General features: G+C 33.0%; 1 protein-coding gene across 1 annotated transcript in view; it reads right to left on the bottom strand.

Moving 5' to 3' along the window:
• Window positions 1-16393, bottom strand: part of LOC137653631 (uncharacterized) — a 129022-nt gene extending 112629 nt beyond the window's left edge. Inside the window, exon 1 of the mRNA XM_068387206.1 lies at window positions 15749-16393. The gene's annotated coding sequence lies outside the window, so the exon portion shown is untranslated. The remainder of the gene's footprint in view (window positions 1-15748) is intronic.
• Between the last annotated feature and the right edge of the window lie 659 nt (window positions 16394-17052).

Here is a 17052-nt window from a genome sequence, read left to right as displayed (position 1 = left end):
GATGAAAGAAGTAAGTCACATGATAGGCTGAATGTAAGATGAAAGAAGTAAGTCACATGGTAGGCTGAATGTAAGATGAAAGAAGTAAGTCACATGATAGGCTGAATGTACGATGAAAGAAGTAAGTCACATAATAAGTAAGTCACATGATAGGCTGAATGTAAGATAAAAGAAGAAAGTTACATGATAGGCTGAATGTAAGATGAAAGAAGTAAGTCACATGATAGGCTGAATGTAAGATGAAAGAAGTAAGTCACATGATAGGCTGAATGTAAGATGAAAGAAGTAAGTCACATGATAGGCTGAATTTAAGATGAAAGAAGTAATTCACATGATTGTCGTTGAGAAGCAATAATGGTAGAGGCATGCGTGAAAAAGACAGGAAAGACAGCAAAAGTAAAAATACATTTAGTAAGCAATCTACCCTTTATGAATAAAAAGTTAGGATATTGAATGCCTACGGAGAATGAAAACGGATACTGATAATATTGAACTGGTAAGACATGAAACAGTCATAAGTAGATGTGTTAAAAAGGTAGTGAAGTTTAAACGGTGTATTGGAGTAATTTAATGATTTGTTTATGTGGAAAGAACGGCCATAGTTCAGTGAAAAGTAAACACTATACTCAATTTTTTTAATGAGGCGCATTTGCACTGACTCGCAGCGGTGCCCTTTTAGCTGGGAAAAGTTTCCTGCTATCTGATTGGTTAGAATTATCTTGTCCAACCAATCAGCGATCAGAAAACTTTTCCGAGCTGAAAAGGCACCTCTGCGAGTCGGTGTAAATCTGCCTCACTAAAAAGAATTGACTATAGTAATAGCAGTTAGTAAAAGAGGAACGACTGGAAAGATAGATGGCGTGAGAGATTTATTGAAAAAAGAAAGGCCTAAACATTCTATTAGTGCAAGAGTGTATGCAAAACGTGACGAGCTTTGTGCTAGTAGATGAATGGGGAAAAAGTAAAAGTATTGCATACGACTTATTTTCAGCGGCAAAAATTTCATAATGATGTACTTGTAAGTTACTTAAATGGTTATACGTTTAATAACATTTGGAAGGATGTAGACTTACAAACACACACACACATACACACGCACACACACACACACACACACACATATATATATATATATATATATATATATATATATATATATATATATATATATATATATATATATATTTTATGCGCGTGCGTGTGTACCTGTGCGCGCGAGCAAACATTTGTAAATATACTGTATATGTCCATGTACAGTATGTAATGTACAATATATTACACATGCACTTACTCATGTATATATACATACATAGTGTATATTTTAAACACAAACTATATATATATATATATATATATATATATATATATATATATATATATATATATATATATATATATATGTATATATATATATATATATATATATATATATATATATATATATATATATATATATATATATATATATATATGTATATATATGCGTGTGTGTGTGGATTCCCCTCTTAGCAAGATCAGATAAAGAGCCTTACGTAGTCGATGGTGTTAACCAAGGAGATCATGAGTTGGACCAGTCAGTTTTTCTAGTCAGATTTACTCTGATAAAGAGGACCAATGCTGACACTAATGGTAACGAACGGTCTCTCTCTCTCTCTCTCTCTCTCTCTCTCTCTCTCTCTCTCTCTCTCTCTCTCTCTCTCTCTCTCAAGTCACATTGAACCCCGTTTTAGTCCTGGTGGGGTAAGTAGGTGTACTACTTTTGCTCAATCTCTGAAGTCAGTACGAAAATGTATCACAGATTTTACTCTTAGAGGTTTAAAGGCCGCTCATGAATGGCAGAGACAAAGGATAGTGACATTGCCTTAGGTAGCTGGATAATGCTCTAGAGTGACCATATATACACATGATCAGCGTCCATGCCCCCTCTCCACCAAAGTTAGGTCCAGGGAGGGCCAGGCAATGGCTGCTGATGACTCAGCAGGTAAACATAAAGGTTCCCCTAAACTCCCCATCCTTAGCTCACAAGGATGGTGAGGTTGCAGACACTACAAGAAACTATCGAGTTTGAGCTAGATTCGAAGGGACGTTTCCAATAGGCCACCGCAACCCCTTAGTCTCGTTGAAGTCAGATTTTATTTCAGGAAGATAAATTTTCAAGGGGAGCAACTTAACATTTAGGGAGCTTTAGTAAGAAGATTTACTCATTTTATGTTTCGTGAATGTTCGATATTTGACTTCCGACCCTTTGTCCCATATTTTGTTACCATTTTTTAATCTACTTTACATTCGTTACCGTTTCTTTCAATTTGTTTTGAATCTTTCTTCGAAATGAGCTGCAAGGGTTTCTCCCAATTACACTGATTCCCTGTTTCCCCCCCCCCCCCCTCCCTGGTGCTAGACCACATTGCCTAATTCAATTATATAATTTTAAAGACTAATTTGAATTAAGATTAATCGACGGAAATACGAGTATTAGTCGATTGAAGGGATGAAATGTTCGGTGTCGGTCAAGGTATTTTTTCCTTGTTCTGTAGAATTTATAATGTTCGTATCCTAAGTATGAGGCCATTGATAGATTTAGTATTTGACTCTGGAAACTATTGAATTGAGAAGTCAAGGTTAGGTATAACAAAAGATTTTGATTTAGAGAAATTTTCCTTTGTTATAAAAAAAAAGTTACAGCAATTACTTTCAAAAGTTCAAAGTTGGAGCAAATGTTTTTATGTTGACCAGGCTGACATGAGTCTTTTTATAGGTTATATATGACATATCTGTTTTTGACGTTGTTAATAGTTTATATAGGACATATCTGTTTTGACGCTGTTACTGTTTTTAGAATGATATATTGTTAATTTATTCTCCTCATTTATTTATTTCCTCATTTCCTTTCCTCACTTGGCTATTTTTCCCTATTGGAGCCCTTGGGCTTATAGCATCTTGCTTTTCCAACTAGGGTTGTAGGTAGGCTAGTAATAATAATAATAATAATAAGTGAAGGGTCTTATAGATTAGTTTGTAGAATACTCGTTTAATTCGTTTTATTTCATCTGAAATGAATCTGACTTGTCAGTGTATGTCTACACTTTGAGGAGAATCAAGGCAATCCCTCTATTGGGCGAGTTGAATTTAATCAACAAGTATAAAGGCTTTCTTTGGAATGGCCTTTAGCGTGCCAAAATTTATGCAAATTTCTGAATAGGTAATAACGATACTGGCATTAATTTTTTTTTTTTTTTTTTTTTTTTTTTTTTGCGTATCAATGGCTTTCATAATTGTCTTAGTTAATTACGGCCACGCTGACAGTGATAAAGTGATACGCAGCGGAACTTCCCCTTTCTGCTAATTATCTTGGAAAAGTGAAACCACCTTTGACCATTGGAGCTAATTATCTTAAGAAAAGTGAAACTACCCTTGACCACTGGAGAACTCATAAAGAAAATTAACTATAGTCAATTCTTTTTAGTGATGCAGATTTGCACCGACTCGCAGGAGTGCCCTTTTAGCTCGGAAAAGTTTCCTGATCGCTGATTGGTTGGACAAGATCATTCTAACCAATCAGATAGCAGGAAACATTTCCGAGCTAAAAGGGCACCGCTGCGAGTCAAGTGCAAAAATTAACTTGTCTTTATTTCTACATTAAATCAGATCTGTGAAGTTTTCTTTTTCATTAAAGACTATCACTTGAATCTTATTCTGATTCCTGTTCTCTTATGATTACCTTATTTTTGGTCTTAAACTGAAGGTTATTTTATGTTTTCTTTTTCATTAAAGACTATCACTTGAATCTTATTCTGATTCCTGTTCTCTTATGATTACCTTATTTTTGGTCTTAAACTGAAGGTTATTTTATGTTTTCTTTTCCATTAAAGATTATCACTTGAATCTTATTCTGATTCCTGTTCTCTTATGATTACCTTATTTTTGGTCTTAAACTGAAGGTTATTTTATGTTTTCTTTTCCATTAAAGATTATCACTTGAATCTTATTCTGATTCCTGTTCTCTTATGATTACCTTATTTTTGGTCTTAAACTGAAGGTTATTTTATGTTTTCTTTTCCATTAAAGATTATCACTTGAATCTTATTCTGATTCCTGTTCTCTTATGATTACCTTATTTTTGGTCTTAAACTGAAGGTTATTTTATGTTTTCTTTTCCATTAAAGATTATCACTTGAATCTTATTCTGATTCCTGTTCTCTTATGATTACCTTATTTTTGGTCTTAAACTGAAGGTTATTTTATGTTTTCTTTTCCATTAAAGATTATCACTTGAATCTTATTCTGATTCCTGTTCTCTTATGATTACCTTATTTTTGGTCTTAAACTGAAGGTTATTTTATGTTTTCTTTTCCATTAAAGATTATCACTTGAATCTTATTCTGATTCCTGTTCTCTTATGATTACCTTATTTTTGGTCTTAAACTGAAGGTTATTTTATGTTTTCTTTTCCATTAAAGACTATCACTTGAATCTTATTCTGATTCCTGTTCTCTTATGATTACCTTATTTTTGGTCTTAAACTGAAGGTTATTTTATGTTTTCTTTTTCATTAAAGACTATCACTTGAATCTTATTCTGATTCCTGTTCTCTTATGATTACCTTATTTTTGGTCTTAAACTGAAGGTTATTTTATGTTTTCTTTTTCATTAAAGACTATCACTTGAATCTTATTCTGATTCCTGTTCTCTTATGATTACCTTATTTTTGGTCTTAAACTGAAGGTTATTTTATGTTTTCTTTTCCATTAAAGACTATCACTTGAATCTTATTCTGATTCCTGTTCTCTTATGATTACCTTATTTTTGGTCTTAAACTGAAGGTTATTTTAGGTTTTCTTTTTTCATTAAAGACCATCACTTGAATCTTATTCTGATTCCTGTTCTCTTACGATTACCTTATTTTTAGTCTTAAACCGAAGGTTATTTTATGTGAATCACCGTTTTAGTCACGTTTGGCCTCCATGATTCATTGGTCACGAGTTATTTCATGAACGAATCGTTGAGTGTATTGAACGTTTTTGCAATCTCATAGCGCCTTGTCTCGTCTGGAAAGCTATTAAGAAAAGCTTATGGTTGTTTTAAGATTTGGTAGTTTTAATCGTGTAAATAGGAAAGATGTTCTTGTATGTATCGTTACTTGTAATTATTTGATAGGAAAGATGCTCTTAAATGTATCGTTACTTGTAATCTTGTAAATAGCAGAGATGTTCTTAAATGTATAGTTACTTGTAATCTTATCAATAGAAAGTATGTTCTTGTATGTATCGTTACTTCATTACTTATAATCTTGTAAATAAAAAAGATGCTATTGCATGTATCGTTACTTGTAATCTTGTAAGTAGAAAATATGTTCTTATATGTATTGTTGCTTGTAAGCTTGGTTAATAGAAAATATGTTGTATGTGTATCGTTACTTATTATCGTGTAAATAGGAAAGATGTTCTTGTATACATCGTTACTTTTAATCTTGTAAATGGGAACTGGGAAAAATATAAAAATGAAAGAAAGGTCGACCTCTGTAGAGACGCCATATATAATAGAAAAAAAGTCTAGACGGGTTTACCATTAACCCAAAACATACTTATTCCTTTTAGGCAATGCGACGCCAGTTTGGCACGTAAGTAAATAAACAGAAATTCTTTGGAGACAGGTTTTTAATAGGTACCTACAAAGCAACCTTTGTTTATGGGCTATAGACTCATATAAACAAAGCAAATTCTCCGAAGACGAATTGTACCCAGGAACCCAAAACACACTAGTTGTTCCTCGGCTGAATTCTCCGGGGAACGAGTGCATAAATAAAGAAAAGTAAGAGACATTTATTCTTTTATCTGGTTCTCATCTAAGGTTGGAGACGTCACTTTATAGTAGATTTCTTGGGAGGGTTGGAGGATACTGAGGTGGAGGAACTCCTTTTATTATGATTATTATTCGCTGTTTTATCTTAGGATAATTCTTGTTTTTATTGTTTATGTTATGTTTCTAAATCATAATTATTACCCAAGATGAAGGAATTATATTTTATGATTATTTTTCATGTTTTTTTCTTTGACAATTATTGTTTGGATTATTATTATTTTTCCCATAATTATTACTCGAGATGAAGTTGATTATTATTATTATTGTATTGTTATTTTAATGTACTTAACAGGAAAACATTTTCAAATTACAAAACACTTATTCATGATTAGTTTTTTATCAGTATTATATTCGATCGTCATCTTGCTATCATATCATCATCATCTCCTCCTACGCCTATTGACCCAAAGGGCCTAGGTTAGATTTCGCCAGTCGTTTCTTTCTTGAGCTTTTGAATCAATACTTCTCCATGCATCATCTCCTCCTTCACGCTTCATAGTCCTAATCCATGTAGGCCTCTGTCTTCTGCTATCATATACTCATATTTTATTTAAAGAAAACTTGCTTTGCAAGTTGTTAACAATTTTGACATATTACATATATACCTAAATTCACTTTGTACTGAAGGAATATAGGTATTAGGCTTTACATTTTGAAAAAAGAATCTATCTTCCTTCCCTCTATTGAAAGATGGTTGGTCGACGTTTTGCAAAAGATGAACTGGGAGAAGGAAGAAATTGTAAGCATCCAAATTCGAAGGCAACTTTTAATTTAATACTTCTCTATTCATAATCTACTTCGCTCTTCATAGTCCTCAGCCATGTAGACCTGGGTCTTGAGATAAAAGCTCAATGTACAGACGACTGGGGAAATCTAACCGAGGCCCTTTGCGTCGATAGGCGTAGGAGGAGATGATGATGATGAAATTCGAAGGTTCTTCAAAAGCCTATTCGAACAGACACGGAACTGGGCATGTGGGTACCAGCCTTACCACATTGATACTTACTGGAAACCTTAGGGGTAAGTTTATGAAGCCGCCATTTATGAAGATAAAAACTTTTTAATATTAAACAAATACACATATACGCATGTCTACTGTATGTGTATTCGTGTGTATGTACGTACGTGTAAATGAGGTATATGCGTGGGGTATGTAAAATATATATACAGTATAAATACACTATATATATATATATATATATATATATATATATATATATATATATATATATATATATATATATATATAATGTATATATTTATATATTATAGCCAAAAGTAGTTTTTACTATGAACATGTGTACTTAGATAAACTATTTTCTTTTTGGTTGTTTCCTACCAACGCGACTGCTCTTGCCTACACAATTAAAAAGATAATAAAAACATAGAAAGATAAGAAAAAAAGTCTCAAAATGACCCAGAATGCCAGGCGCCCTTTTGACCTCTCTTTATCGTACCTGTCACACGGGGCATCAGTGTCTTTGCGTGACACTTTCACTTCGTTTCTGTGGGTGCCCCGTTGGGCATGGCGTGTTCCGTTACCCGGCCGTTGTGTAAACCTTATGAATATGCAGTGGCTGGAGGTTGAAATTACATCGCTCCGAACCTTCTTGAGGGAAAGTGATGCCCGTTCGTCTCACTTGATTACTTTTAGTTTGGATTGTTATTGTTTTGCTATTTATTTGTGATTATTTTGTATTTTGAATTAAAGTTTTTAATGTAACTCATAGTTTAATAATATTATTATCAGACTTGATTACTTTTAGTTCGGATTGTTATTGTTTTTTGTTATTTATTTTTTATTATTTTATATTTTGAATAAACATTTTTACTGTAAATCAGTTTAATAATATTATTATCTGACTTGATTACTTTTAGTTCGAATTATTATTATCGTTATATTTAATTTATTTACCAGTGTACGCGACCCGACAAAAATGACGGTTAAATATTTATATATATATATACAAACATAGATTCAACCTTTCCCATCCTCATTTCATAACTACAACTCACTCTTCCCCCTGCCCGAGGGACAGGGAGAGACCAAGTACTTGTGCTTTTGTCAATGCCAGAAATATATATTATGTATATTTTATATATATATATATATATATATATATATATATATATATATATATATATATATATGTGTGTGTGTGTGTGTGTGTGTGTGTGTGTGTGTGTGTGTGTATAAACATATATAGATAGAGAGAGAGAAATATATATATATATAAATATATATATATATTTATATATATATATATATATATATATATATATAGAGAGAGAGAGAGAGAGAGAGAGAGAGAGAGAGAGAGAGAGAGAGAGAGAGAGAGAGAGAGAGAGAGAGAGAGAGAGAGAGAGAGAGATGACATTATTATAGTAGATATTTTGTATTTTGAACTAACTTTTTAATATAAATCCTAATTTGATAATATTATTAGAAGTATCCGTAGTAATTTTGACTAATAAGATTTCTAACCACATAGCTGTTATCGTATGAGTATTACTATAGTCATTTTTTTTAATGAGGGGTATTTGCACCGACTCGCGCCGGTGCCCTTTTAGCTCGAAAAAAGTTTCCTGCTATCTGATTGGTTAGAATTATCTTGTCCAAGCAATCAGCGATCAGGAAACTTTTCCGAGCTAAAAGGGCACCCCTGCGAGTCGATGCAAATCTGCCTCCCTAAAAAGAATTGACTATGGTCACTCATTGTGTTTCAGTAGGTGGAAGTTTATAAAGTATTTCTCTATTTTAAGCTTTCAGTTCATCAATATCAATAATTTGGTAAGGCATATCTGTCGTTCAAAGTTAGGTAACTAGCCTGGGTTTCTTTTTATTTACCCAGGAAGCTTCTTCTACGTATAAGTACCTTAAATTACTGACTTTGGTATCTGAAACACGATTATCTGGAGGGTGAAGGGAAAGTCGTAATTAGTTTTCTTCATCTTGTTTTTTAAGTTTGGTAGAAATGACATGAATTTTCAGATGACAAAGGTATTTCTCTTTCTCTTTCACACATTGTTTTGTTGAGGGAAGGTTTTATTTTTCTATTATTACTATTATTATTATTACTACTACTACTCCTAGCTAAGCTACAACCCTAGTTGGAAAAGCAAGATGCTCTAAGCACAATGGCTCCAATAGGGAAAAATAGCCCAGTGAGGAAAGGAAATAGATAAAAAATATGAGAAATAACTAACAATTAAAATAAAATATTTTAAAAAGAGTAGGAGGTTATGCTTTACTCCTTGTTTGCGTGTGTTTGTTTGTGAACAGCTTCTTGGCCACAATTTTAATCGTAGAGTAATGAAACTTGCATGGATTAACTTATGTTAAAAGCTGGGAATGTTTAAATTTTGTAGTGTCAAGGTCACGGGCAAATAAAATGTCCAATTCACGTAATCAGCCATAAGTTTGGACATCGTTGTCACAGTCTTCAAACTTTGTTCATATATGGGTGTAGGAAAATCCCCGCCAATTAATACATGTTAAGGTCAAAGGTCAAGGTCAAGTCGAGCAAAAGGTCGAGAAATAAGCTGCCGGGGTGGAGGTCTGCGCTCTCCTGAGTGTCCCTCTAGTTTTCATGGAACTCTTCACTTCTTGATATGACAAAAGCTCTCAACTTTTCAACCAGATATACTAAGGAGATGATGAATGGAGACGACTGGCGAAATTTAACCGAGCCCCTTTGTGTCAATAGGCATAGGAGGATATGATGATCATGATATTAAGGAAAGCGTCTGTGTTAAACTGGACTTAATTTGACTTTTTTTTTATCTGGGACGTTTGCTGAAATATGTAAAATTATCCAAGGCAATAGAAACATTTTGTTAAACCTCTTTGCTCTGGGTTCAATTTCGACCGTGGAAGGGACAATTTATTACCAAGTCTAAATAGGTTTATTACATATATGGTGGTCAGTTGACAGTTTTGGGTCTCTCTCTCTCTCTCTCTCTCTCTCTCTCTCTCTCTCTCTCTCTCTCTCTCTCTCTCTCAGAAGGGGAGGACCCTTCTTTATGATGGGCATTTATGACAGAACCCCAAAAGTGTCATTTAGGAGTCGGTCGTCCACTTTATATCGCTATAATCCCATGATGGTTCAAAAAGGCTTCAAGTTTTATTAATTAATTACTCTTCTCTGTAAAGATATGTACCCCAGGCTGTCCTTTCACCGCAGGAATAGTTAGTAAGGATTTGGCTTTCCTGTTTAGGATATTTGGGCTATCTGCATTCAAATAAGCCATAGATTTCAATACCTTAATGCCTGCTTATCTTACCGACATCAGGATCAGAGTCGCAAGGCGAAACCACTCAAAGACAATAGTTTCTGGCCGGCCAGGGAATCGAACCCTGGTCCACGAAGCTGGCATGACAGTGACGATACTTCTCTCTTTTTCCTTGTTGGAGCCCCTTGGGCTTATAGCATCTTGCGTTTCCAACTAGGGTTATAGCTTGGCCTATGATGATGATAATGATAATGATAATAGTTTTTGGGGCTCTTTTTGTTGGAGACCAATGATGATAACACTACAATCTCAAGATCTATCTAGTTTCTAACCATTGATTTTTGGACGAGGGTTTTATTTATATGTATATGGTTGTCTTTCGTACTTTTTTATAATCGTTTTCGAAATTGTATAATATTATCCATCCTGAGATTTTGAAATTACAAAATTATAGGGAGAAAAATCAGTAATAAATTAAGTCATTCAGTTGGAAAAAATTGTACGATTTCACTATGATCGTTAATTTTTATGAATTTAATCAATGTAAAGTCATTGACCTAGATTGAGATATAGTTTTTTTTTCATGCATTCATGGTCCGTGACTCATGAAAATTTTATAATTGATATTTTCACGCATTTAAGGTCCGTGCTCAAGGAAGATTTCATTACTATTCCCCCCTTTATTTCAGTTTTATTCTGAATATTTTCTATACTTTTGATAAATATGTAATGCCCACCTGCATGCAATCGAAATCCTTAATATTCTCATGCGTCAAGGTCATTGACCTCGGAAACATTAGAAATGACCTTGCTTATGACAGGTCATTGACATTTCTTCCTATCAGCACCTTCTTGAAAGTCGATTCAGATAATTCATGGATTTTTTTTATTTCTCCTACTTAACGTTTATTAGAGAGTTGAATCAGTAGAACTTCTAAAGTTCAAACTTACAGCTAATGTTTTCATGTTGAAGAGGCTGACATGAGACCTTTTATAGTTTATAAATGAAATATCTGTTTTAATGTTGTTTATGTTTTTAAAATATTTTATTTTAGTTGTTCGTTACTACTTATATCGTTTATCTATTTCATTTTTTCCTTTCTTCACTGGGCTATTTTCCCTGTTGGAGCCCTTGGGCTTAGAGCATCTTGCTTTTTCAACTAGGGTTGTAGCTTAGCTAGTAACAATAATAATAATAATGATAATAATTATAATAATAATACACCTTATTTTTTTACATTTTATTGTGAAATGGTTTTCTAGAAGTACAGTATATATATATATATATATATATATATATATATATATATATATATATATATATATATATATATATATATATATATATATATATATATACTGTATATATATATATATACATATCTATATATATACATACATATCTATACATATATATATATAAATTTATATATATATATATATATATATATATATATATATATATATATGTGTGTGTGTGTGTGTGTGTATATACACGCATAAATACTGTCACGTGAGCGTATATCTTTCCGGTTTTGTATGATCTGTACCGTAGAGAGGTAGTCTTAAGATGGCGTTTATCTACCGTAGAGTTATGCTCCGGAGGAACTTTTTTTTTTGTTGTTGTTGTTGTTGTTGTTGTTGGTTAGTTTCCCGCCTATTTTTGGTCCATATTTATTTATCAAAATTCAATTTTGTGAATTTGGTGGGAGGTCCTATAATTCAGGATTTAGGTAACGAAGATTACTACTGATATAAGTTGCTATTGTCGATGTGAAATATTTAATTTATTTAATTTTTACTTCTTATATGAAACGTCATTGGAACATTTTAAAAAAGGGGTCAATATTGAAAAAGACAATGTAAATTCTTATGAAATGTGAATGGTACATTTCGAAAAGGGGTCAATATTGAAAAAGACAATGTAAATTCTTATGAAATGTGAATGGTACATTTCGAAAAGGGGTCAATATTGAAAAAGACAGTGTAAATCTTTATGAAACGTGAATGGTACATTTTGAAAAGGTGTCAATATTGGAAAAGACAATGTAAATGGTCATGAAACGTGAATGGTAAATTTTGAAAAGGTGTCAATATTGGAAAAGACAATGTAAATGGTCATGAAACGTGAATGGTAAATTTTGAAAAGGTGTCAATATTGGAAAAGACAATGTAAATGGTCATGAAACGTGAATGGTACATTTTGAAAAAGTGTCAATATGGGAAAAAGCAGTGTAAATATTTATGAAACGTGAATGGTACATTTTGAAAAGGGGTTAATATTGGAAAAGACAGTGTAAATGTTTATGAAACGTGAATGGTACATTTTAAAAAAGGGATCAATATTGGAAAAGACAATGTAAATGTTTATGAAACGTTAATGATACATTTTGAAAAAGTGGCCAATATTGAAACACATTAGCATGATCCCTGGAGTTCCTCCCTTATCGTCGCACCCTGTAATCACATTAGTAGATTTTCTCGCCAAAGTCTTAAAGAGATTTTTCAGGCCGTGATAATGAGACTTAGTTCTTATGTGGCTTCTTTTTATACCTGCATGTTGCTAGGTTCCAACGTTAGAGAAACGCCTGTTGCTGGCGATTGTTCTAGATTGCCCAAGGAATTGAAAAGGATCTTTTATTTGTTTATATTTTAATCTGTCGTCAAAAAGGGATTATAAACTATTATTCTCTTCATTCACTTGTAGGCTTTTGGTACTTCACTGTAGTTATATTAAGGCTTTTTTTGATGTTTATTAGTTTATTATTCTTAGAATTCATTGTTCTAACGTTACATCGAAATGCCAATTCGTTCATATGTTTTTAAAAGATTTATGCTTGTAAGTTCATCTAGTCTTTCCACAGCATTATTAAGCCAAACCAAATTATCTCTTGCCTGAAATCTACTTACAATTAAGTATCCATCTTTACATTATAATGAAATGATTGTCGTTTATATTGTTCAACAGAGTTTTGTTCGTATATTCACCAACTCATTTCAGAACATCTTTCACGATAGATATCAGAAGCGTTTTTAAGCCAAACAAATAGAAAAATTTATCTTACGTGAAATATAATTTTTCTAACTACAATTAGATATCCATCTTTTCATCATAATGAAATGATTATCGTTCATATTGTTCAACAGAGTTTTGTTCGTATGTTCACAGAATCATTCAGAATATCTTTCAAAACAGATATGAGAAGCATTTTTAAGCCAAACTAGAAAATTACTTTTCGTCTGAAATCGGATCACCTGAAGATTGGGGACCCCAACACTCGCTGGGGTCGCTTATCTTCAGGTGGAAAAAATTGGGGTCTTTCTTCTTCAGGTGAGGAATTTAAATTTAAAAATGGGACTAACAAGCTAACTAACTAGTTTATAAGTTAATTATTATTAGTGTAACGACATGAGTGAGACTAACCAATAAAAGTGCTAACAAACTAATTTATAAGGTAGCAAATAGATTTTTTAGAATTAACGGTATCTGAAAAAAAAAAATCTTATTTTTATTTAATGGCTAAGAGACAAAATGATTTTACTCTTCAACATAAAACCAAGCGATAAAGAATTCCTCACGGATCGTGCAGCTTATGAACAAGTTGTGCAGCCACTTTTAAAGGATGATTCTCTTTCTGCTATCAACTGGTTAAAGAGCAAGAATCTTTTGAGGAGAGAAATTAAGTGCATTCAGAGCCGAAATTCAATAAACTGGACTAAACTGTCTTCTATACAAGATAATTATGTGTAGAAATTCCAATTTAAAGAGTATACTAAATTTAAAAGCAAAGTTTCTATTTGTAAGGACTCATTCTTTGGTAAATCTAAACTTCCACTACATAAGTGGATTCAGAATAATATTCTAAACATTTCAGAACAAAATATGATCGATATATTCAGTTTCTTTTAGAGAAATCTGCATGACGTATTTTGAGGCAAACCCCGTTTTTAGACTTGATGGTAATGGCATAATTGCAAGATAATACGCTTTTAATCGAATGTGGATTATTTGTATAAATTTGTTCTTTTTAAAAAAAATTTTGATAAAGTAGTTTTAATGAATATATATTTTTTAATTTTTTTCTATAGTATTATAAGCCAAAATAGATCACCTGAAGATTGGAGACGTCAATAAGCAAGGGTCGCTTATATTCAGGTGAATAAAATCAGGGTCTCTCTTCTTCAGGTGAGTGTAGTTGGGGTCCTTTATCTTCAGGAGAACTATTTGGGGTCGCTAATCTTCAGGTGATCCCTGAAATCTAAGTGTTCTACCTTCAATTAAGTATCCATCTTTTCAACCACCTCATATTATCTTAGTATTTATTGTCAAGATTTCGTAACTCAACAGATTTCTAAAATGTCCTGCAAGATCACACTGTGACCAACTAATTAGATGTTTTTCTAACTGTCAGGGTAATTGTATGACGTCACGCATGTAAACAATACCGCTGCCACAACCTTGAAGACGTTATCTGCAGGTCTTGCATCCATCCGAAATTTTTATAGTGAAATTTGAAAAGTTCTTGTGGTAGTGTTAATTTCTACTAAATTTGGACGTGATTTAACTATTAAACTGAAGCTTAGACTTATATTAATATTAGCCTTAATTGAATTGATTAGAAAATTGAAAGTAGGCAAGACGTATTCTTGGGATATTTCTTGTTTTATTTATTCAGAATTTGTGTATTACTTTGATTAATAGATAAGAGTTCGCATATCCACCCTTGAATCCCATTAACATGTTAAGGAATCAATCATAAAATAAGATACATATATGTGAAAAAGGTATATAGAAACGCAATTAAATTTTACAAACGTCTTTACTTATTCCGCTCTTATATATAAGACATAAGTCTTTTTATAGTTTGTATATGACATGTCAGTTTTAATGTTACTGTTTTTAAAATATTTTATTTGAATTGTTCATGATTTTTCATATCGTTTATTTATTTCCTTATTTCCTTTCCTCACTGGGCTATTTATCCCTATTATAGCCCTTGAGCTTATAGCATCTTGCTATTCCAACTAGGGTGTAGCTAGGCCAGCAATGATAATAATAATAATGATAATGATAATAATATAAGATTTTGCTTACAATAGTTATCGGAGATAACCTGAAATTTTGAAGCTAACGAATTCCCGCCACTCTGAAATTATGTGGTGATATGCCGTAGACTCTTACGGTTACCTGTAACCGTTAATAATTTTTTTTTTTATTTCTTGTATTTTCTTTTCAGGGTCGTAGGTAATTATTTTAAGACACTTATTATAATTATTCTTTGGTGCTTTCTTTGTTTTAATCATGATTATTAAAGCTAGAAATTTTATTAAAACTCGAAAATTTATTTTTTATTAAAACTGAAAATATTTTTTAGTAAAACTAGAAAATTTTATTTATATTTTAGTAATGATGTTTCTGATATAGCTCAGTAGTAAATGATTAAATCTAGGTGGACATTAATTTAACATCCGTATTTACACAGACAATTGCAAATGTAATCTTGAAAAGACCCCATCTCATACATTTCCAATATTGAATACACATAAAACCACACTCATATAACATGTCATTCCCTGTCATGAATTACAAGAAGCCATCATGCAAAAAGGGTCATGTTTGCATGCGTGTGTATGTGTCTGTCTGTAATTTTCTTACCCGGAGCGCCGGCCACTGTTCCTTCCTCGAGGGCGAATCCAGCGAAGTTCCTTGACACCGAAGTAAGAGATATCTTTCCCCCCTTCGGTTTTGCGTACATCCAAGGCGTCTGTCGTATCCTTTGCGTTCATAGACACGTGTGGGGAGGATGGGCTTCACGAAGCTGGTTTAGGAGTAAGGGGCCGAGTTGGCTATCATTTGAAATTGGGGAATTTTCAATTTTTTTTTCCTCTACTGCTTTTTCAGTGTGCGTTGTTTTTTCTTCTGCATTTTTTATTGAATTTAAGTTGAAAATCGTGTGGGAATATATGTATTTATGATATATCATGAGAATAGGATTAAAATGAATACACTTGTAACGACACTCGTTTTGAAAGTCATGGAAAATACCTCCTCTTTTGAAATAAATTCCCGCTAACCCTCGATTTAATCTCCCGCTCTTCCCTTCACATCCAAAATCCAGAGCACGTCATTCTTATCACCGAAAAATTTCACATTCACTGCCGTTTCTTCTTCGAATAGCCAAAATCGAAGCGAAACGCATCGACATCCAGAAGAACCAACCGTCCGTTAATCCCTTCGCGTTATCCCGGGCGATAAGCGGCGCACATCCCACCTCTGTCAAGTCTCAAGGCAAACTGAGCGAGTCCGAGATTTTTTGAGAGACTGAGTTGAGTTGAGGCCGAGGGAGAGTCCCTCGGAGACGGTCGCTAGACTATGAGAGACCCGAGCTGGTATGTGTATGTATGCGTACACGTCTTTGACCAGGGCATTATTGTGTGTGTACATGAATAATAGGGACATAGTATGTGTACGTATTTAATCGGTTAGAGTCGAGTGTGTATGTAACACTGACCAAGGTCTTACTTATGTGAATGTACAGTATTTAATGCTATTTATGCGTATACAAAATATACAAAATATTGTCCTGTCTTAATGTATGTGTGCCTTTTTATTGATTTCCCAGAGCATATGTATGTGTGTGTTTACATATCTGACCGTCAATTTAATGTTAATATTTATGTATGATTAATTTTGGCATGTTAGTTTTTACATGACTAAAACCAGGATTTAAGTGTCAATATACACAACCCTGATCTTGGTGTGCTTGTGAACGCACATAACCCTGACCAGGACCTTTATATACACAACCCTTACTGGGCCATTAGTCTGTGTACAAACTGACCACTGCCTTGATGTACATGTGCGTATAACCCAGACCCCAAGATCTCATTGTACGCTTAGCCCAGACCAGGGGCGTATGCTTTGTACATGAGTCTGTAAAAATTCCTGTTCTCCAGCAC

Source organism: Palaemon carinicauda, chromosome 14 (assembly GCF_036898095.1).
Source record: "Palaemon carinicauda isolate YSFRI2023 chromosome 14, ASM3689809v2, whole genome shotgun sequence".
Lineage (NCBI taxonomy): Eukaryota > Metazoa > Arthropoda > Malacostraca > Decapoda > Palaemonidae > Palaemon > Palaemon carinicauda.
The sequence above is the reverse complement of the archived record's forward strand: the minus strand, read 5'-3'. Positions and strand labels throughout refer to the sequence as shown.